At 41.6% G+C, this 22,333-nt stretch overlaps 1 protein-coding gene across 1 annotated transcript in view; it reads left to right on the forward strand.

The window, feature by feature from the left end:
• Window positions 1-21,042: 21,042 nt before the first annotated feature.
• SASH1 (SAM and SH3 domain containing 1) overlaps window positions 21,043-22,333 on the forward strand; it is a 288,978-nt gene continuing 287,687 nt past the window's right edge. Inside the window, exon 1 of the mRNA XM_045572612.1 lies at window positions 21,043-21,180. The gene's annotated coding sequence lies outside the window, so the exon portion shown is untranslated. The remainder of the gene's footprint in view (window positions 21,181-22,333) is intronic.

Raw genomic sequence — 22,333 nt, forward strand, 5'->3', positions numbered from 1 at the left:
TAGTAGAATTAACTGAGATCCTTAAAAGCTACCAGTGGCCAGGCAGCATCCCAGGCCAATGGAAGCTCCCTGGGTTCTTCTACTGTGCACCTAAGATGAGGCCATTGGTATAAACTCTTTTTCTAGGGCTAGGATGGAAAAGAAGTGAGAGAGAGTAAAGAGTACCACGGAAGGTTATGTCAAAGATGAGAGTTATTTGAGAATAAACTAAGGGCACGTACTAGTTGAGAGGGAAAAAAGGAAACAGGAAAGGAGATATTGGTGGTGAAAACTCTTAAAGGCAGCGAGGAGAACAGCGTGTATTTAAGAGTAGCTTTGACTGGAAGGGAAGGTATCTGGAAGAGAGGTTAGTAAGAAAAGGTGGGTGTACATACAATTAAGTATGTGGGTGGAAGGGTGAGAAGACGCTTCATTATCAACATGGCAGTAATTAAATGGGTCCTCAAACAGATAAGCCTAAAATGTCTTCTGCTCGGAACAAACAAACTTGTTAAGGAAACATTTGAGGAGATTCATAACAGGAAGACTGACTGGTAAGATCTACAGATTCCTCCCAGTGTTTGCTTTTTCAGTATTTCTTTAATTCCCACCTCACCCCCAGTATCAACCTATTCTCAATGCAGAGAAGATCTTACAGAGAGGTAGATAGAGTTCTCTTTCTATATCCATTTGTCATGTTCATCACCTTCATCAATACAAATTTCCAATAGCATGTGATCATACTAAGTGTCAGAGAAAACCACTTAGTCCTTATTGTATAGTAGGGGCCTGGTGCACTGATTTGCGCATAGTGAAGGGAAATTAATTAGAATAAATATTTTAATATCACTATTCATCCTTTTACTGTAATAGAAGTGTCAACCAAATTCATGATTGACAATGACAGATCAAAGCACACACATGTGATTGGCACCAATGAGAGTTTTGTATGAATCAAGCATGCATGAGTCAACGTTTATTTTTAAATTGCCAGTGCAAGTCACGCGTACCTACTGGTCTGTCAGTCTGGCAGTCGGTTGTATGAACAGTCAGTCACTTAGCCTTTTATAGATATATAGATACTTGCAATCTGACAAATCACTAGCATATTTGGAGCTAACCATCAACCACGTGGCAATGGTAATAAGATGAGGAGCTCCATCAGTTTATTCTCTCTGTGTATTCTGTGTATGTGGACAGTATATTTAAAGAGCTCAGCACTGTATTTGTCTCTACCTTTTGTCCCACAACAGTTTTGCCCAAGCAGAGCAATCATAGCTTCATTTACATTCTGATGTGGTGGCTGCTCATATTGCCTTGAAACCAGTAGTTCTGTTGCCTTTCTTCAGGCTGTGTCCATTGTCCTTTTTCTTTTTATTGTTGAAAGTATTGCAGGTGCCCCCTTCCTTTTCTTTTCTTTTCTTTTCTTTTCTTTTCTTTTCTTTTCTTTTCTTTTCTTTTCTTTTCTTTTCTTTTCTTTTCTTTTCTTTTCTTTTCTTTTCTTCCTTCCCCCCCTCCCCCATCTTCTGCTGTGAAAATCTCTCCACCTCCCGCTGTCGTAAAGGCAGTTGGTTGGATATGATGCTGTCCTCACTTTTTGGCTTTCTGACCAGTACAGCAGGGCCATGCAGCACCCGCAATGTTAGCTCAATAAGCAAGACTGGTCTAGGGCCTGTGGAGGAATGATCAACCTTATGCTCCTATAAACTGTCTTACTGGCCAGATTTCCATGCACAGAACCATCCCCTGGTTGTTTCAGTTCTGTTGAACCTGAACTGGAGAAGTTCAAATAAAAGCAAAGAGGAACCTTTTTTGCTTGAATGTGTTGAAACTTAAAGCTCTTAACAAAGTCCACCTTAGACTTTCATTTCATGAAATGTTTACTCACAATAAACATTTATGATCCCACACATGATCCATTAACAAGATGATCATTTGTTTCCTGATGGGATCATTGAAAACCATCGGGGCCTTTGAGAAAATGCTTTGAGGAAATATAACCCTAATGGAGATGTTGCCTTCGTTATCTTTCAGCCCCTTCTGTAAAGGCTGTATGTGGTAGCGATAAAGACAGAAACTTTGGGAGTCAGATTCACTGACCCCCACTAGCTGTGTCACTCCTGCCAGGAGCCTGCCTTGACCTGTGAGTAAATGGGCAGTAACATCCACCACCCCGTCACAAGTTCTTTGTGGTGGAGTGCTGAAATATTGCAAGGGGAGAGGTTAATTCGAGGCCCGCCTCACAGGAAGGGCTTGGTAAGCATGAACTCTTACTGTTTTCACTAATAGTAGGAGAAGGGTTCTATTGAGGGGAGACAGAGTGAGAAGTGGGATAGTGGCCTGCAAAAGGAGGCATCGAGGCTGTTCGCTCTCTGCCCCTGAAGCACTACCATATGGGGGAGATGCCTCCAGAGCCTCTGAGCCAGGCAGAGTTCCTCCTTACCTGAGTGAGGGGTCTTGTTGGTTTCTCCCTTTGTGTTTACTCTATAAAAACTGACTCTTGTAAGTGACCATGTCTTTTCCCCTTTGCATTCTGTGCTAGAAAGCCAACCTTGATCAAATATTGGACTATAGGACATGCTTTCTTACTGTTCATCTCACACCTCGCACCGACTTTCATGTACTTTATTTTCTCTTTGCCTTATTTTTTTTTATTTTAAATCTATATTAGCAATGTTATTATGTGCAACTATGTAAACTGCTTTAAATCATTTGTTTGCATAAAGGATATCCTTAATAAAAATTAAATGATGGATAGATATATGTATTTTCCCCGTGTTGGTGCTGATTTTGAATAGTCCACTATTTATCTCAAAATTACTCAAGTCAGAAACCTGCTCCAGTGCCAGCCCAATCATCCAGGAGGGTGCTCCCCAGTTACTGCTGAGGTCACCTTTAGGCGTGAATGGCCTGTGCATCTAAAATGGCCCATTCATTCTGCTCTTGGCACAGATGCTGTGATGGTTAATTATTTTGATGCTAATATCTGTGTATATCTTTTTTAATGTGGACACCAGACCGAAAATTTGGATTGCAACCAGTAATCAACAGATGGCAATCACTCGGGGTTCATGGCTGTCCTGGGCCAACTTTTTACCGGTGACTGTTAATATAAGCCCAATCTGGCCTGGTAGTCCCTCCCCCACTGTCTGTGTACCCACCAGAACCATCCCAATGGTGAGTCTGTGACTGTTCTTAGAGGAGGGAAAAAAATGTGTCCTGTATGTGCCTGAAGAAGGTCTCAACGTGAAGGTCACAGGAATACTTTCACCATCAGTGAACCTGAAATGTCCCATATTTTTGTTTCTTGATGTTAAGTGACAGTCCTGAAGCTCTCCTTTTAAAAAGTACCTGCCTAATAAAGAATCAGTTGGGAATAGCATAAAGAAAGAATCATAGATAATTGCGGAAACGGATTTGACCTGTGTCAGTTATAATTGAACGATTTCCCATTTCTTTATTGAACACATATCCTTTGCAAGTCACTGCACGTGCTGCAGGTTGGCAGCTCTGAGTATGATGTTGTGGAATTGTGATGTATAATATTGTAGTACATCATGATGAGGACTTCTTCCATGCTTCCTTTTCCTGTTTTGATCCATACTCATGCAAAAATAAGTAACAGCTGATGGCAGATCTCATCCCAAAAATAGATCTATCATGCACACAATCTCAGATGCTAAGTATCTTGATTGAGACCTTTTACTTGAAACTGATAGAATATTCAACTCAAGCTGGATTAGAAAAAAAAAAGGAGGGGAGGGGATAGAGGGGATGTTTATTGGTCATTGTAACTTAAAACTCAAGGCCTGGAAAACCACTTCAAAATGTTGTAATCCTGATGCTCAAACAATGCCGTCAGGGCTTTCTTGCTCCCCCAGGAACTCCAGACTGCCCACAGTCCTGGCTTCAGCCTCAGGCAGGCTCTGTTCCCATCACAGATAGGCCACAACTGGGAAAGGAAAGAAGTCTTCTCTATTCCAAGGGCTCCCATAAAAATCCTGAGATTCATTCTGATATGCTTGGCTTAAGTCACATGATCATCCCTGCATTCGTTTGCTGGGACTGCGGTAACAAAGTATCACAAACTGGGAGGCTTATATGGTGGAAATTTACACTCTTCTGGAGGTCCAAAATCACAGTGTCCGCAGGGTTAGCTCTTTCTGATGACTGCGAGGAAAAACCTATCCCATGCCTCTCTTGCAGCTTCCCATGACCTTGGCTTATAGAAAGCATTCTCCCTGTTTTCTCTTCATCTTCCCTCTCTTCATGACTCAGTGACCAAATGTCCCCTTTTTGTAAAGAGGGACACAGTAATATTGGATTAGTGGCCACCCTAATGATCTCATTTTACTTTGATTACCTCTAAAAAGAACCTATCTACAAATGAGGTCACATTCTGAAGTAATAAAGGTTAGTTTTATTACATATATATAAAACATATTTTTTTGAGGGTGATCAGTCCAACTTATAACAATTCCTAAATCAAAGACAATATTGGTGGAACAAAAAAAGATTGGCCAGTTCTGGGTCACCTCCATAAACATATGTGGTAAGAGTGAGAAAGCGCTGGTTCTCCAGGTAAGAATCAATGGATGGTGGGCAAGCAAAATAGTCTTCATTACATTAAGTATCATTAAGTCAAAATAAAGGTCAAAATCTATGCCCATGTCTACATATGACCTACAGAGGAACTATCTATGACTAGCCAAATAAATTGCAAAAGTGTATATACTGTTATTATTCAAACTAGTGACCCAGTGCACGGATTTGTGCACATTGAAAGGAAATTAATTAGAAGAAATATTTTAATATCGCTGTTTGCCCTTTCTCTATAATAGAGTGTCAACCAAATTCACAATTGACCGTGACACACACATGTGATTGGTGCTAGCAAGAGCTTTATATGTATCACACATGCATGAGTCAACTTAGCTTTTTATATATATAGTATAAACTTGCTTAATTAGACCTGCTTTCTGATTTAGCTAAGCTTTTTCCAGCCTAGTAAAGCACCCCAACTTCTCTTTCAGGTAATTGTCAGCAACAATGCAGTAAATATCAATACAAAGCAGATTATTATTGTAGATCATTCAGGGAGAACAAAGGGTAAAATATTTAACTGCAGCAGTGTTTGACAAAACCTGAAGTTCTGCACAGTGACAAAACCTGAAGTCATTTTCAAGGTCCACCATTTCTTACTTCTTTCCAGTTGGGTCAAGTTTCTAAACTTCATAAATCTCCATTTTCTGGCTAATGAAAAGAAAATAGGATTCTATTGAGTCTCCTATCTACCTACTCTAGTACTTCTGTGAGCATCAAATGAGTGAGGCATGGGAAAATACTTCACAGACATTTGGTTAAATTGTAAAATGTTTGCACCTGGCTATAAAGCAAGTTGTGTTCCTGGGCTGAAGAAACTCCAAGGAGGCTAGTTGCTAGGGAGAAGAAGCTGGGCGTTGCTATGTGATGTCATTACCCAGTGCCCACAGCCACCCTTTCTGGGCTGGGCTGAGCTGTGGGCCCCATTTTTCACTATGGGGTTTCAGCAACATTGACTTTGATTTGATGGGCTGTCGCTTGGCAGGGGGTGGCGGGACCTGTGTTCCACTTAGGGGAAGCTGAGTGTTGCTTTGTGGGTGCCAGATCTGCAGTGCTGTTTTTCTGTAATGGCCAGTGTGCATCACAGCAGCTAGTGCATTGAGCATCTGCCCCCTGGTGGTCAATGCATATCATAGCAACTGGTCGAACAGTTGGACACTTAGCAGATTAGCCTTTTATATATATATAAATGGAATCATAGCATCTAGATTTTTCTCCAACACCCCACGGGTTAAAAGAATCTTGCATTTTAGCATAATTCTAATAAGATGAAATTGCATTTGATTCTTTAGATGCCAACATAGAGGAGAGTAAATCTGACAACAACAAGAAGACAATATTGATGTCCCGTTTCCCTCAGCTTTCAAAGAACAAAAATTCTATTGTGTAGAGCCCAAGGAAGGACACGGTATCCCTCTTAGCTGGTGACTGATTGAATACATAATAGGTATCTTCCATTCCCCCATCTCATGTCATGAATCACTCAGATATTTGTTCCCGCTGAGCCTTGGAAGGGCTCAGAATCAAGGCTGGGCAGTGTGTGTGTGTGTGTGTGTGTGTGTGTGTGTGGTTGACACACCCAGGAGTCATGTATCACACATCTTTGCACCCACACCTGGCAGCCCTGTGCAAATCCTCCTCAGGTCAGGCTCCCATTGCCTTTACTACAGTCAGAACTGACTCAAGAAATTCAAGCCATTTGCCTTCCTAGCCTTACAGCCTCCCATGAGCTTCTGAGAAATCTTCTCTGGGATAGCTCTAACCTGATCTATCCTATGCCCATGTTATTCCTGGATGCTGTTCTCTATGCACAAGCCACATATTCACCACTATATAATGATTTTAATATGTTTTATTTGTTTTTACAGAGAGAGAAAGGGAGAGAGAGAGAGAGAGAGAGAGAGAGAGAGAGAGAGAGAGAGAGAGAAACATCCATGAGAAAGGAACATCATCCATTGGCTGTCTCCTGTACACACCTCTACTGGGAGTCAAGCCCACAACCCGGGCATGTGCCCTGACCAGGAATTGAACTGGAGACCCCTTGGTTCCTGGGCCGATGCTCAACTGCTGAGCCATACCAGCCATTCTAATAATATTTTAATATCATATAATGCCTTGGTCTGGTACGCCCTCAATACTAAAAACAGTCTTCTTTATGTTGGGAAATGCCACTGCATACTTCCAGTTTCCAGAAGTTCAAGAATGCATTTTTCTGACAATGGCTCAGGATACAGGCTGGTCTTTTGCCAGCGTTCTTGCTGTTAGTTCGTTTCTTTAATAGCATCATGGTGAGAGTGTTTTCAGAACCCAGGGACTCCAGCCTCAACCCTTTCTATTAACTAAAAAAACCTAAATAGCCTTCCATATGGTGCTGCTATGGAATTTGATAAATACCTTGCTGATTATTTATATGACTTTACTCTTGTTTTGACAGGTTGCAACCAAACTTTGGTTGTAAACATCTTCCCGCAGCTCTCTGTCACTGGGTTAAGTGAGCTACTGAACTTCTGCCACAGGAAACTTGGGAGAAATAAGAAAAGGGAAGGTGCAATCTAAAACAAAAGCAATTCTGAAAAGCAAGAAAAGGGACAAATCCCTATTAGAGATCCTGGTGAATATATTTGTACCTTCTGTCAGCAGTGCTCTGGACTGTAAACTGCTTGAACTACCAGAATCAATAAAGGGCAAGGCCTAGAGATGGTAATTATGCTAATTGGAAGACTCAGGAAAACAGGCAGGCTGCGGATAAGCAGACAGTGTCTCGGGAGAAATAGACACATTTGTTAAGGAGTCTAAGATGTGGTACCCAAGATGAGGTTTTTCCTATAATCTGTTTCTAAGAAATGCCAAATGCAACGGTCCACATCACTTGTGTTCTTCCCTCAGTAGAAGGTTCTACCAGGCAGTTCTGAGCAACATCAGAGAAATAAAACCTCAGTGCCTGCCTTCAGGGAGTGGACAGCTTAGCTCAGTCTGCTGCAGTGCACATGCGCACTGAAAGTTATGTTCACTGTAAAAAAAAGAAAAGAAAGAAAATGAGGAACTGAGAAGATCAATAGCAGATCCCTATCAAGAGGAGAAGGGACCAAAGTCAGATGGGATGAGTCACAGAAAGCCTCTTGTAGGTCCATGTTTGGATTGGGGTTCTGACTGCAGAGAGGATGAAGGCATCACAAGGGAAGTGACTACTCTGGGTCAGGAAGTTAGGAATGTCTGACACAGAAACTGCCTCGTTGTCACTGTATTATATTTGTGGAAAACACCCTACTAGATGTGGAAGGATAAAAGCTCTCGAGTAACATCTCTATGACTGTAGTCAATGCTATCTTAGAAACAGTAACTACACCAGTGAACCACAGTGTGTGGATGAGCCCATTGAAAATTCAAATTCATTACATTACCAGGCTACTGTGAGATTCAGAACTTTCTAATAATCCTTGACGAGTAAAATCATACACACAATTTCCTTCAATCTGAATTATTGTTAAAGCTCAAGTATAAATAAAGTCTAAATAAGATTTAGGCAAAGACATGAATATTTAGAAAGGCTGTTAGAACCTCTTGGAACTATAGATATCAAATTTATTTCTCAAAATTCCATCTTTTTATCACTAGCTCTTTTTATGAAAGAATCCTTTCCCAAGAAACTAGACTACAGAATAGCAACTAGATTTTTTGTTTTCAATTCTTTTATTCCATGAGTGAGATGGAGGGAATCATAAATATCACACACATTCCATGAATCATAGTTCCATATTTAAAGAAAATTGTAAATTAAATGGGTAAAATAATGAAGGATAAGATTAACCACAGAGCACTGGACTCCCATACGTTCTTTTAAAAATAACATACAAACATCACAGTAATGTTAAGCAGTGTTTATGTTGGAGCAGTGAATTCTGTGAGTTGAGTGTTCTGGAAAGTTGGATCGTGTGGAAAAAGACCTAAGCTGAAAGCAGTGATAACAAACGAGGCATTCCCACTCCAAGGACTGGCTACAGAAGAGGTGGGGTAGACCGGGGTAATGTGACTTGGATCATCTCTTGAGAGCCTTAGAATTGAAACATTTTCTAACAGATATTAGAAACTGCCCAAGAAACATCTGTTTTAGGGTTGCATAACTGTTACCAGCAGGGGGCAACACTGCTTAGATAATCAGTGTATTTTTGCCCTTCCTCATTTAGGAAAACCTATGAAAAAAAGGAATTTGTTAGCAGCTCAGTAACCTATCAGTGCACCAAAGCCAAAGAGTGCCCTTATCCCAGAGGATTTACTTTTTCAAGGTATCAACATCTACCCAATAGGTGTGCTGTCAACTCACACTTCCCAGGGATGCTCTCACTGATGATGTACTTACCATTGATTTTCCTTTTTGTGTTTGTTTTCTCTTTATTTCCTACTTGTTTCTTGTGGGAGGGAGAATAAAAATTTTATATGAAAATTTAAAATTTGGGAAACAGGAATTTCTATTTTATTTTATTTTATTTATTTATTTATTTATTTACCAATTTTTCTCTCCCCAAATAAACTCTCCTATTTAAGCTGGAGTTTGAAATAGAGACTTGAGAGGCAACTCTTCAAGATGACACATTATGCAATGAAGAACAGAGATGGAAACATTTCGTAATAGAAAATAACTCTTCCTTTTATTAGAAAATGACACACAAAAAGCACAAACCAAAACAAACAAAAGGCATTTAATTGATCAGTGCTACCCTCTGCACGTAAAAGGAAATGAAGCCAAAACCATTGAGGGTGTACCTTATTCTCTGAATCATGTTTATTTTAATGATGTAAATGTTTATTTAGAAATTTAGCTTGCTTATTGAATAATACTAAATCCCATCTTCTAATTAATTTTTAAAGCTTAAGTTTGTTATTAAGATTAAGTTCAGCATCATTTTGAAGATAATTTTAAAATTACTATTGTAGAAAACATTTGTTCCATTTAATAAGAATGTATTACTCTATGAAATTTTTAAATTCAGATTATATATTGAGCTTTCATTTTGCTGAAGTATGTACCTTTGAAATTCTTATCTATAATTGGAGACTTTTTTCCATAAAACAAGAATTAGCAGGGTGTGAGGGGAGCTTGAACTTCTAAAGACGTTATTTAATAGCAAACAGGCAGTAGTATAGAGCCTGCTGTCACAGGAAACTATAGTCACTTACATGAAAGCACCTATATCCGCTTCCTTCTCTGCTCTTTATCTTTCCTTTCCTTGGGCATCATTCATATCCTGTAATCATTTCAGGCAGGTTTGTGTAACACACACACACAGAAAAAAAAAACAAACACCCCACTGTGCTTTTAGTTAGACATACCAGGATTTTAAACCCAACTCAGTCACTTACAATTTTTCGACCTTGAGTAAGTCATTTTTAAGCCAATTTCATTATCCTAATATAGGGGAAATAATAATGCCTATCTTAATGTGAAAGTTAATTGAGAAAACATGTGAGGCTGTAAAGAGCATGTAGTATCCAGCTGGTGATAGTGATTGGGGACTTTCCTCAAGGAAGCTTGTAACAGAAAGCTTCCAAGATGCCTGAGGTCGGTTTCCTCTCTCCTGTAGGCACATGTTGCTCCTCACATCGAGAGGCACAGTCCAGTTCTCCTTTGAACCTGGCCTAGCCACGGGGACTAGTTTGACAGAAGACAGTAGAAGTGATACTCTGGGACTCCCAAGGCTAGGTCATCAGAAGCTTTGCAGTTTCCAAGACTACAAGTCTGTTGTATGCTTGACCTTGTGTTGATCTCTCAGAACCCAATCACCAAGTTGTGAGAAGCCCAGGCAACAGGGAGAGGCCATATGTAGACATGGGCCAGCTTGACAACCCATCTGAGCTCCCTATCAATGGCCAGCATCAGCTACAGACCACACAAGTGAGCCACCTTGGACACCCACCCCACATGGGCCTTTAGACCCCTCTAACTCCAATCCCTATCCTACTGCAGCCCTTTGACAGGTCTTAGATGAGAACTGCCCAGCTGAGCCCAGTAGATCTGCTAGATGATGAAGGCTAATCAGTAGTTATTTTAAGCAACTACATTTGGGGTGTTTTTTATGCATGTGATGATAAATAACAGGAACAAAATTATAGGGAAATGTTCTACATTCAAAAGCCATTAGTCAAAGCCCAGAGAAACAGCTAGTAGGGAGGGATCTTTCATAAGCATCCTATCTAATAAACAGGGAATATGCTAATTGACCCTCACACCATGGCAAAGATGGCAGTGCCCACAGCCAATAAAAAGGGATATGCTGATTGACTGCCATGCCCTCAAAGATGGTGATGCCCAGAGCCAATAAGGAGGGAAAATGCTAATTGACTGCCCTGCCCTCAAAGATGCCGGCTCCCATGGCCACAAGATGGCGGCACCCAGTCCCCTTGGCCCTGCCCACAAGCCTGCCTCCAGAGTCCCCCAGTCCCTTCAGCGCCCCAGCTGCCCAGGGCCGGCCCAAGATGCAGACAAGCCTCAGATGGCAGCTGCCCAGCCACCCAGGGCCGCCCAAGGCTCAAGTAAACAGAGCCAGTCAAGGTTTGCACTGCCGGCAATGGCAGCATCAGAGGTGTGATAGGAGTCTTGCTTTCCTCTGATCACCACGTTGCCTCCCATCCCTGAGGGCTCAGGGACTGTGAGAGCAGGCAGGATGATCTGAGGGACCCCCACTCCAGTGCATGAATTTTCATGCACTGGGCCTCTAGTTTATCTATAATTTGCAAATTTGTATCTCACACCATTCTTTCAAAACTTCAAGAACAGTTTGATTAGATAATGAAGGGATATGTGGGGTTCAATAAATGTTAGTTGGATACATAGGGAATGAGTGAATGAATGCATGTTTCCTATTATATAAGTCCTCTAGTAAAAAAACATCTAATGACCAGGAATTAATCAAGAAGTTCCATTAAAAATCTATTGTTTCTTTTTTTAAATTTTTGTTGTTGTTGTTGACTCTTACAGATGTTGCCCATTTCCCCCTCCTTCAGTTCCCTCCATCCTACCCTTCCTAGGCCTTTACCACATTATGGGCTATGCATATATGCATATATATATTCTTTGGTTGATCTATTATTTCTAAGCCATTTGGGGATATAAGCCCTATTTCCAGCAAGTTCAAGTCTTATAACTAGCAAATAAGAGGACAATAGAAATAATGATAGTGTGCAAACTCATTTTGTGGCAGTGATGGATAGGACATGGATTAGAGACAATGAAATGCACTTGGGTGGGCATGGCTAGTGAAGTATAATAGCAACCATACTTAGGTAAAAACTGCTGTTTGAATTTTAACCCTGCTATTCTGGCTTCGTCACTCGCTTACTTGCTTAAACAATAGGGTAGTTGCTTCAGCTTCCAGATTGAGACCTGGAGGCTAAGGCAATTTTCCTGTGACTGTGGACCAGGACCACAGGAGGCTAATTCCCACTGACTCAGTAGCTTCAGGAGTAGAAACTGTAGATAACCTTTAGAGATTAACCACTCAGCTCTGCTTCTGTACTATCTGCTCTCACAAGATAGGGCCACATCCCAATGTCCAACAGGATGTGGCTGGGAGCCGCCCTGAGGGCTGTTCCCATCCTTTAGAATTTAGAATTTAGAACAAAGGAAAATTTTTGTGGTTTAGACCTTTAAAAGGACTGCCTACACCTGGAACGGTGGGTCATGTGGACTCCATCTGCATGTGGTGTTCTCATGGCCATCCTGGCCAGTTCAATAAATCCTTGCCTGCTTTTTTTAATCAATTAGCAGCCTCTGGTGGTCTTATTTTGACTCCAAGGAGTTTAACACCTTGAAGGTGAGCAAGCACCCAATATATGGAATGACCACAGGGCAATAAGAGTTGAAAAACACAGCATAAGAGTTTTATCAGGACCACAAGAGACCAGGAGCTCCCTTTGTTGGGAACTTAGTGTGGACTGGAGAGAGGAAGAAGGGCGGGGAGTGAGCTGGGGACATGGGCTGAGAAGCCTCAGTTCCTTGGGCTTGGAACAGTGTGGGTGACCCACATCTGGTTCTCTTGACCTAAAAACTGTGCTTGCAAGAACTGGGATGGAGGGCCATGTATTCATACTAAGGGTGTATCCCATAGTATGGGATGGGACCCCATTATATGTACATGGTGCCAGGAGCATTTTCAGAAGATCTTCATTCCCACTGTAATCTCATTAAACCCTGTGAAGCAGGTAGAAAAATGGCAGTGAGGGTGTGGCCGGCCCAAGGCCACCTGACCAGTTGATGATGGGCAGCCCAGACCCAGGTGTTCCACCTCCCGGGCGGGTTCACACTAACCCACGCTGCACTCTCCAGATTTTATTTTTGCCAACGCCCAGCAATGTCTCCTAATGACCTTGTTTACAGCACAAAATAATGCTATATGGCTGCTCTTTGAAGCTGTTTTGAGGAATGGCATATTACTCTTTGTTAGAAATAATGATACTGATTACCGGACCAAAATACAGTGTGTCTATCACTGAAATAATTCAAAAAGCTATTTTTGTGGGTCACATTCTGTGTGATAAAAACTGTCGTTTTAGTTGACTTTAAAGGACACATCCCTCAGTAAATCCATATGCGTGCTGTGTTCTCTGATGAGCGTGGCACCTTCCACAGAGAGTATATAAATGACTCTGATTCAGAATGGAGGTAGAACCGATAAATAAAGTTGACAGTTCGCAGAAGAGGTCTTCATTACTAAATTATTTGGGGAGGTTTTGTAAGTCAGGAAAACTAATCTGCAACTAATGCCCCTTCAGTGCCACTTATCCAGTATCCATCTCTTGGCTTTGAGTTTGAAAGAACAAGGAGGCAGAGTTTTTCCTCCCCATCATCAATTACAAATAGGTCCTTTATTCCTCTCTCTGTGAAATTGCATTTCTTATAAATTGCCTTGTGCTGGTGCCTTGTGAAGTAAACATCCCGATTCCTGAGGCACATGTATGCCTTAGACAATGAGGGACACCCACCCCAGGGTGCTGGTAGAGTCTGTCTGGCGTGCGTGTGTGTGTGTGTGTGTGTGTGTGTGTGTGAGAGTGTGTGTGTGTGTGTGTGTGTGTGTGTGTGTGGTCCAACTTGAGTGGGAGGGCAAGGAGGCTGGGGAGCCACGTGCCTGGTCACGGAGCTGTTGGCCTGCATTCCAATCTGTGAAACCCAGTTGGCTTACAAGACAAATTAAACTAGTCTCCCTCCTGCCCTGCCCCTAGAAAAATATCTTTCTGAACCCGAAGGGTGGTGAGAGTCGGGCCTGGGGCAGCCCACATGTCAGGAGAGCCGGTATGTATGCTGGAGAAGGCAGGGACCATGTATGCCTATCCACTGGAGGCCAGTCCCCTGCTAAGAACCTTTCTGGTTGGGGCTCTCAACTAGGAAACTACTCATCACACACAATTTAAAGATCAGAAAGGATTAGCTATGTATTTCACTGTCACTCATTTGCTAGATGCCGCAAAGAGTTGACCTTTGTAGGAGAACATCTTTATTTTGAAATCTGAAAGGGCCTTCTGGGAAGGTCCACTGTGATGCTAACAATAAACTGGGCTTAAATGTAATCATGTATACTGCTTTTGAACACGTACTGCTGCATAGTTAGAGGGTGTGGAAGACAAATGTAGCTTATAAAGATAATTGATATTTTCTCTCATCTATGGCTGCATGTATGCACTCCTGTCAGGAAACCTGTTCAGTTTGCTTCCTTTCGTGAATAGTGTTGCATAGTAGCATCGGCTTGATGTCCTTCACATGAGATGGTCCCTGTCCTGTGTAACTCACTCACTTTGGTTTCATTGTGTTTCAGTAATTTCAGAAAAGGCATAACCAACACTTTCCTTAAAACATTTTTATGTAGAACATGTTCCTTCAACCAAAATGAGCCCAAAATGAGCCTGACTAATAACTGAAATCATTATTAGTTATTCGATCCAGTTCTGGAAAAACACAAATGCATCAACATTCGGTCCTGATTCCTGGGAGCCCAGTGTAGAAATAGCTTACCCTTTGCATTTGCTCTCCTGTGCCACAAAAAATAAATAAATAAATAAATAAATAAACAAACAAACAAACAAATAAATAAATAAATAAAGTAATTGGACTTCCTGGTATTTTCTGAAATTGGAAAGTAGTGTTAAGGATACAAAGAATGAGCCTTGTTAGTTCTTGGTTATTGGGTCTAAAAGAAGATGGTGGTGCCTCTTTGGATTGTCAGAGCCATACCTGGTATTCTGCTATTGTGTGGGCTGAGGCATCCCTGTCACCTCCCTTATCAGGTGGCTGCAGCTGCTGGCATGACATTTTCAAATCAACCCCAGTCTTACACTTGAGGTAGATGGAGCAACTGAATACAGTAGGAAGGCCATTATCACAGAGCTTCACCTTTGTCTTTGATGCTCTTACTTTACAGGCTGCATGTCAGTACGCCATTCTCTTCCTCCTCTTGCCTACAAACAGGATTGGACTTAGCATATCCTTTTAAATAGCACCTTGCACCTTAGCTGTGAAAGAGACATGGATCTCTTTTGAAGATAGCTCAGTTTTAACCCTTCTTTTCAATCACAGGGTATATTCAATATAATTTTGTATTAGTTTCAGATGTACAACATAGTGATTAAACAATCATCTATTTTACAGAGTGTTCCCCCCTGATATTTCCAGCACCCACCTGGCACATCCTCTATGCTGTACTTTACATTCCCGTGACTATTTTGTAACCACCAATCTGAACTTCTCAATCCTTTCATCTTTTTCACCCAGCCTCCCAATCCCACTCCCGTCTGGCAACCATCAATCTGTTCTCTATATCTATGAGTCTGTTTCTGTTTTGTTCATACACTTATATTGCTCTTTAGATTCCACATATAAGTGAAATCATATGGTATTTTTCTTTCTCTGACGGCCTTATTTCACTTAGCATAACACCCTCTAGTCCATCCATGCTAACAATAGCTCAGTTTTAATATCCACAAACTATGCTTCCATGGACAATGGCTAAGTTTACTGAACTGGCCTTAACAGATTTGGAGATTGTGGGTCCTGTAATTTGCATGGTTGACTTTTAACCACCACAAAATAAAAAACAAAAAACATATTTTTGTCTAACTTTCCACTGTTGTCAGCCTCTGTTTATTTAACCTTGGCACGGTTTCTGTGTTTAAATAAAATAAATCAATTGGACTTTCTAACCTAGAGTTCAGCCTTTCCTGTACTTTTCAGTAGCTCCACCTCCCAGCAACTTTTTCTCATTTTTTTATCTAAGGCCCTCTTAGGTGCTGTCTGTTTAGGCTTCTACTGTCTCCATATGAAACCAACACGGTTATTTACAAGTTAGAGAGAGAGGAGCATTGTGATATCATGAAACTACCATGGACTTTTAGACAGTTCAGCCTGATTTGAATCCTGGTTTAAAATTTAAATGCTTCATGTTATTGAAACATTCTGAGATTCTTCATTTGTAGTGAATACACTCAACTCTTCTAAACACTCAACTCTCCCTAGACACTCAACTCTTCTTCCCTGGGATCCTCATTTGTAAAATTGGAGTGAGCCCTGCTTGTTGTTGTATAATTAAATAAATATGTAAACTCCAAGCACATGGAGATGTGTGGTTTCTAATCCCACTTCAACCACCTCTGCTATCTTCACTATGATGAGTATTGCAACTGAGTGACCATGGGAAATCCAGGTAACTCTCTGAACTTCAGTTTCTTCCTCAGTAGAAAAAGATATCAATATCTACTTCATAGAAGATAATAAAATGCTAGGCTTCATAAAGTGCTAGCACATGGCATGTGTTCCAATTTCTTTTTTCTATTTTTTTTATTTATGTGTTCCAATTTCTAGTTCAAAATATTTTCCTCTTTCTTCCTCTTCTTAGTAATAGCGGGACTCATAGCACTTGCTGTTATTCAGTCTGATCCTGAGGCTGATCAGAGCCTGCAGGGCTGCCTTAAATGTACTTGAAATTGGACCTGATGTCTGGATTTGTGTCCAGAAGAGATTCACACACCACCACCAGGCTTGCTAGGTCGCATCAATCTTTGTTTGCAGGGGAAGCAAGAAATGTTGCAGCACGTGTATGTTCCCTGAGCAGGTCTTTCTCCTTTTCCTTCAGAGACCCTGTATGGCAACGCCCAACACGAGTCACAGAGGCAGGCAATATCCCAGCATCCCTACCTCCAGGCCTCCCCTTGTGCTATTGTTCTTTCTGCTCAGTGCTAAGAGGGTCTTTTCTCCTCATGCTAGCTGTTTTCTGGCCTTGCTTGCCATTTCCTATTGTCAGAGACAAGAATGCAGACTACCTTTCCATGCAGACTGAGATCCTATAGTGTCCCCAAAGGGCAGCCAGATACAGGACACAGCGCACCTGACCACAGCACTTTGATAGTCGCTTTGTACTGCTTGTGAAATAGTAAATTAAAAGGGAGACACAGGCCCAGCCAGCATGGCTCAGTGGTTGAGCGTCGATCTATGAATTAAGAGGTCACAGTTTGATTCCCTGTTGGGGCACAGGCCCAGGCTGCAGGCTCAATCCCCAGTGTGGGTTGTGCAGGTGGTAGCCAGTCAATGACTTCTCTTTCATCGCTGATATTTCACTTTCTCTCTCCCTCTCCATGTGTCTATGAAATAAATAAAAAATATATTTTAAAATTAAGAAATAAATACAATGGAAACACAGCCTCAGCCTACAGTTTATCATCCACCCATAACAGAGGCTCTTCATTATACTGTACTTCCTCTTGAGTTTCTGTACCTTCCTTCTGAAGACACGGAAGGCTCCCTGGCCTGTGCCTGTGTGGCTTCCTAGGGTGATGAGTGTCTGTGTAAGATTCCGTGGTTTTTGTCTATTCATGCTTCTGTGTATCATTTAGGGAAGGCTAAGGGACATCTTATTTTATGTTGTCAGTAGGCTCCAACATGCGTTGCAGAGCTCATTTTATTTTTATTTTTTAGTTGCATCTGTCAATGGCCCCGGAAACTATTTGGTAATGGACATAGGCAGTATGTACAATAAATTTCAGGAATTGCTACACTTAAGATTGGAAGAGAAAGGCCAGATTAACTTATGGGTAACCGGGCCATGCTCATTTCCTACAGGGCCTTTGATCATTGATCCTAAATAGATCTTTTTTCTAGGCCATAGAATTTTATTCGGTCAGGATGTGCTCTCTATCTTTTATGGTCCAAATGCTAAAATGGCAATCAACACGACGACCACTCCTAAATTGGAAATCTCACCATCTGTTGTTTCAACCAGTGCCACTTAACTCTGCAGAGTGTGGAAACAACAGCAGTAAACTGCTCACCCTGAAGCCCAATGGTGAGGGCCAAGGTGATTGATACCCAAGGAGCAAAGGCTTATGGCTGACCTTGAGCTCAGGGGTAAGCCACATGCTCGTTCTCTAGCTGTCACACCAGCAATGTGACTCCACCTGCTTACATGGGGGAAAATTGGCAGACTTGCCGAGTCCTCACCTCAGTGCTTGGCATCAGAATGAGGAACTGTTGTGAATTCTTGTCCTCCAACTCGGGTGAAGACTAAATGTGACTTGATGGATATTTCCTTTAAAGCAACTTGGAGCCTTCTGTGCGTTTTATTTTTGTCATTGTTGGGCTCTCCTCTCCTTCCCAGGGTTGCATAAGATTGTGAAGGTTACATAGCGGCCAGAGAGGTAAAGGGCCTTGGCTGTGGGGTCTCTCGTGGCCTCATCAACACCACACTGCCCAAGTCCCCTGTGGTCTTTTCACACCTAGCAGTTCTCTGCTGCTTGTACATCCTCTTGAGGCATGAGGGTCTCCGTGGAAGCTGTGTGCCCCAGCTCTATAGCTTTTCCTCCCTAAACACTCAACTCTTCTTCCCTGGGATCCTCTGCCTTCCCAGGGCACAGGAAGCCACTCCTCTCTGGGACCTTGTTTCCCATTCCTGTCTCCAGACCAGGGGAAGCTCTTCCTCATGTGAATGACTATACCTCACCATGACCTGTTTCTCAAAGACATTGTGCTCCTTTCCTCAAATTCTATCTTCTCTTGGAGAATCGGGCTTTTAGAAACCACAAGCCAGGAAATCTCACAGAGAGGTCTCTTTTGCTGTACTAAGGCAACTGGGTACAGAGGCATGGAGGAAAGAGGGGGGAAATACAGAAAGCAAGAAGGTGGGAGGAAAATGAAGTTAAGACCTCCAAACATTGTTATTAATGTGTGTGGTAGCAATAAACACAACACTGCGTGTCCTGTGAGGATCTAACCATTTCTTCCAGAAATGGAGGGAACATTGTATAAAGAGAAGGAAAGTTTGGATCCTCAACTCTCTGTGTTTGTACAATGGAGTGGCAGGGAATAAAGGCTTATTTTCAAGGCGCTCCTGCTTCATCCTTTACAGATTGCCTTTAATACCATTTATTTTGTTGGAAAAACACACACCAACGGTTTGCAAATGAGTAGAAGTAAAGAGTTTGCAAATGAGTAGAAGTGGCTAAGCTTCAAGAAGGCACCCATAACTGCTCTCTGTGAAGAGAAGAGGAAGACTTAGCTGTGGAGTCAGTGTTGTGACCTAGGAGCTTTAGTAGAGTCAGTAACAAGCCAAACTGGCTGAACTTGTATCTCCTGATTTAAGAAAACTCGGGTCTATAAACCCCTCACTTGTAAAACATTAATGGGGCAGATAGGATCAAAGCAAAAGTTGTTTCCCCCTTACAAGGGGGCAGTGCCTGAGGGCTCCCTTAAGGGTCAAGACATCCTTGAATTTTAAAAAACATATAATTTTACTTAGAACCACAAGTTTGTGTGTAGTTTTTCAAAATCCTGTCTATTTTGTAAAGTACGTGGAGCCATACACAGTGAAATGAATAGGAAGCCGGGAGACCATTAGATTTCTCCAATGGGAAAGGAGACACTTCCCTGCCAGACCTAAGTAGTAGCTTCGCTTGTTTGGAAGAATCACACAGTGCTCCAGTGACTCACTGGGCCACAAACACCAGGGTGAGAGGTGAGGCAGGACTCACAAAACAGGTTCGCTCAGTAGATACAATTAAGGGCGGCCCTCCTTGGGGTTTAGTGATAAAAGGGAGAACAGTAAGCAAGTACTTTTAGATATTATCCTCCCAATAAAACCATCTTTCTCCCTCTGAAAAAATAACTATTCTTTGACCATCTCCCCAGGTCTCCTGGTCTGTAAATTTTATTTATTTATTTATTATTTATTTATTTTGGTGTTTCAGCAGTTCATCTGACAAGGTTGATCATAATTTGAGGCACCGAGGAAATGGAGAAAATGGACCAGACATGAATAACTGCTTTCCTGGATAAAACTAAGCATTTTTGAAAGCCTTACCCATATTAAAATAAGGGGGAATGGGGCAGGTAGATCCTCACAAGAGAAAAACTCTGAAAGTGGTACATCCCATGATGGAACAACATGCTGTTGGCTTCTGGTTTTGCACACCAGGATTTGGAGGTCAAGTTCAGCTGTTGACCTGAACTTTACTGTAAAGGATCACTTCTCAGTAAATCCTGTGTAATGAGAAACTGGCAAAGGAAGGAAATGTTAGAATAATTTGGGGAAGGTTTATTAAAGGATATGAGTTTGTGCATTTGAGTTTTGCTTTCCGTCATAAGCTTTGACAACTTCACTGGAACTGAATGTGCAAGAAATATTCATTGGCTGAGGAAGGGCGTAAGACCACAGAAACCAATGACCAGAGTGCTTCAAGGTCTCTCCCATCAGGCTTGATGTAGATGCTCCTTTCCCTTTATTCTTTAGCCAGCAGGAAGGATGGCTAGGGAGTGTTGGACTTCCGTATTTACACATATATGTCTTTAGAGTGACCATTTGAGTCATCAGTACTCATGAAGACTGGACTAACTATAGATCTCATTTTCTAGGCCATTTGGAGGAAGTTATTGGAACAACAGTGAGACTATTATAAGCACAGATACTGTATGCAGTTGTTTAAAACCACACTTGACCTGTTCTAACAGAGCACACAGAGGATGAATCATTTAGGAGCCGTCTTGGGTTAATTTCGCCCCCACAGGAATGCCAAAAATTGTCTCCTTAAACTTGCAACATTATACTTGCATTCCCGATCCCATTCTTGTGTTCCTGTGCACACCTTAAAGTGAGCTGAGAGATTTATCAATATAATTACAAGAGTCTGCCATTTAAAAAAAATGCCAAAGGAACCTGCACCACCCACCGTAGGCTTGTTCTTGGCACGGCGGTGGAGGCGTGGCGCGCTTGTACAGGGCAACCGAAATTGTCACATCTTAAATGGTACTAATGCTAGGGAATACTTTTCTCCTTTGAGTTATGTTATTATCTCTTTGACTGAAACATATCTTGGTTTTGAATCATAACCGTAGGAAATGTCCGCACCCATCTCACCCCAACATATGTAAATTCCATTTCTCCCAAGACTCCCAGTGATGAGAGAATTGCAACCGTCAATATTATGAAAGTGGCTCAGCTGACATGTTTGCCGAGCGCTGTGCTCAGTCATTTGAGCAGTTCAGGTGACACGTTTGACAAGGCAGAACAAGAAATTTGCCCCTTCAGAATGGAGCGTTTTACAAGGGAGGCTGAGTTCTGGAGCAGACTGATGGTAAGTCCAATGAGCTATTTCAATATCAAGGGCATCATGCTGGGCATTTTCCTTGTGGCTTTTTAGAACATTAAGATGAAAGGGGAATTTACAATCCAAGTGCTGTAGTCTTGCTCATTATTTTAAAGCGAAACACGTCCTCTACATACCAAATGGCATTAGTGATAAATGACTTCGGATGAATTGTTTGGGCGTAGATTTTTCTAATATTATTGATGAACCATACTGAACAGCTCATGGGCACGCAAAGACATGACCTCACTGAAGCAAAGCGACTCCCCAACAGAAAGGAGTTGAAAAATCAAGCTAGGTTTTTTTTGTTTTGTTTTTTTAACACAAATGAAACAGTGCTTGGAACTCTGTGTTGGGTTGTTATTTTGATCTTCTTGAAATATACTCTTTTAATATTTTATTAGAGAGAGAGAGAGAAAAAGAGAGAGAGAGAGAGAGAGAGAGAGAGAGAGAGAGAGAGAGAGAGAGAGAGAGAGTCTGTCTAAAACCAACTTCTACAGTTTTTGAACTGGGCATGATCAGAACTGCCATCTCCCTTTATGCCGTTGAGAACTGCTGAGTTTACTTGGTCAAGTCCTAAAAGGCCTAGAATGGCAGGTTCCTAGGCTTTGGTGGTCCTGGCTGTCATTTCACTGTGTAGCCAAACAAATTGAAGTTCCTCTGCTTGAATAACCCAGGGCTGGGCTCCAGGATCAGACTCCTACCCCCTGTCGAGTGCTTCTTCAGTTAGTGTATCTCACTGCCCCACAGTATCAATTTTCACTTTATTTTCTTCTTTCTAATGTGAATTTAAACTTCATTGGAAATAGAAGATTTTCTCACAAACATAGGTGATTTTTAGACTGCATGGTGTAACAAATTTCCTTCTGGTGGCAGCAATGAGACCCTTGCAGTTTGACCTAAATTACCTGCTTTTATGACACGAAGTTGATGCCAACAGCAAATTAAAACATTGGTTTCCAGAGTAATCACTTCTGTTCATTAAAGAATGTTCACTACCTCTGTTATCTTAGGTTTTCGTGCTATATCTAACTGGCAAGCCATGTTTTTATATGTTTGGAGAAGGAGGGTAAAAGTACTGTGGCACTGGTGATAAATGACTTCAGATGAATTGTTTGGGTTCAACTAAAAAGATGCAGTT

Source organism: Pipistrellus kuhlii, unplaced genomic scaffold (assembly GCF_014108245.1).
Source record: "Pipistrellus kuhlii isolate mPipKuh1 unplaced genomic scaffold, mPipKuh1.p scaffold_m20_p_5, whole genome shotgun sequence".
In the NCBI taxonomy this organism is placed as follows: domain Eukaryota; kingdom Metazoa; phylum Chordata; class Mammalia; order Chiroptera; family Vespertilionidae; genus Pipistrellus; species Pipistrellus kuhlii.